This window comes from Terrapene carolina, unplaced genomic scaffold (assembly GCF_002925995.2).
Source record: "Terrapene carolina triunguis isolate 2854851 unplaced genomic scaffold, T_m_triunguis-2.0 Scaffold984, whole genome shotgun sequence".
NCBI lineage: Eukaryota > Metazoa > Chordata > Testudines > Emydidae > Terrapene > Terrapene triunguis.
The window spans coordinates 6,220-7,625 of record NW_020665335.1 but is presented as its reverse complement, the minus strand read 5'-3'; the positions used below and the strand labels follow the sequence as shown (position 1 = coordinate 7,625).

General features: G+C 48.0%; 1 protein-coding gene across 1 annotated transcript in view; it reads left to right on the top strand.

The window, feature by feature from the left end:
• The window catches only part of LOC113408187 (cytokine receptor common subunit beta-like), a gene marked incomplete at its 5' end in the record, with an annotated part of 7,194 nt that overhangs the window by 4,758 nt on the left and 1,030 nt on the right, over positions 1-1,406 (top strand). The gene's annotated exons all lie outside the window — the stretch shown is intronic.

The window sequence follows — 1,406 nt, the reverse complement described above, 5'->3', positions numbered from 1 at the left end:
TATCAAAAGCTTTGCTAAAGTCAAGGAATAACACATCCACTGCTTTCCCCTCATCCACAGACCCAGTTATCTCCTCATAGAAGGCAATTAGGTTAGTCAGGCATGACTTGCCCTTGGTGAATCCATGCTGATTGTTCCTGATCATTTTCCTCTCCTCTACGTGCTTCAGAATTGATTCCTTGAGGACCTGCTCCATGATTTTTCCAGGGACTGAGGTGAGGCTGACTGGCCTGTAGTTCCCCGGATCCTCCTTCTTCCCTTTTTTAAAGATGGGCACTACATTAGCCTTTTTCCAGTCATCCGGGACCTCCCCCGATCGCCATGAGTTTTCAGAAATAATGGCTAATGGCTCTGCAATCTCATCCGCCAACTCCTTTAGCACCCTCGGATGCAGCGCATCCGGCCCCATGGACTTGTGCACATCCAGTTTTTCTAAATAGTCCCGAACCACTTCTTTCTCCACAGAGGGCTGGTCACCTTCTCCCCATACTGTGCTGCCCAGTGCAGCAGTCTGGGAGCTGACCTTGTTCGTGAAGACAGAGGCAAAAAAAGTCATTGAGTACATTAGCTTTTTCCACATCCTCTGTTACTAGGTTGCCTCCCTCGTTCAGTAAGGGGCCCACACTTTCCTTGACTTTCTTCTTGTTGCTAACATACCTGAAGAAACCCTTCTTGTTACTCTTAACATCTCTTGCTAGCTGCAACTCCAAGTGTGATTTGGCCTTCCTGATTTCACTCCTGCATGCCTGAGCAATATTTTTATACTCCTCCCTGGTCATTTGTCCAATCTTCCACTTCTTGTAAGCTTCTTTTTTGTGTTTAAGGTCAGCAAGGATTTCACTGTTAAGCCAAGCTGGTCGCCTGCCATAATTACTGTTCTTTCTACACATTGGGATGTTTTTTTCCTGCAACCTCAATAAGGATTCTTTAAAATACAGCCAGCTCTCCTGGACTCCTTTCCCCCTCATGTTATTCTCCCAGGGGATCCTGCCCATCAGTTCCCTGAGGGAGTCAAAGTCTGCTTTTCTGAAGTCCAGGGTCCACATTCTGCTGCTCTCCTTTCTTCCTTGTGTCAGGATCCTGAACTCGACCATCTCATGGTCACTGCCTCCCAGGTTCCCATCCACTTTTGCTTCCCCTACTAATTCTTCCTGGTTTGTGAACAGCAGGTCTAGAAGAGCTCTGCCCCTAGTTGGTTCCTCCAGCACTTGCACCAGGAAATTGTCCCCTACACTTTCCAAAAACTTCCTGGATTGTCTGTGCACCGCTGTATTGCTCTCCCAGCAGATATCAGGGTGATTAAAGTCTCCCATGAGAACCAGGGCCTGCGATCTAGCAACTTCTGCTAGTTGCCAGAAGAAAGCCTCGTCCACCTCATCCCCCTGGTCTGGTGGTCTATAGCAGAC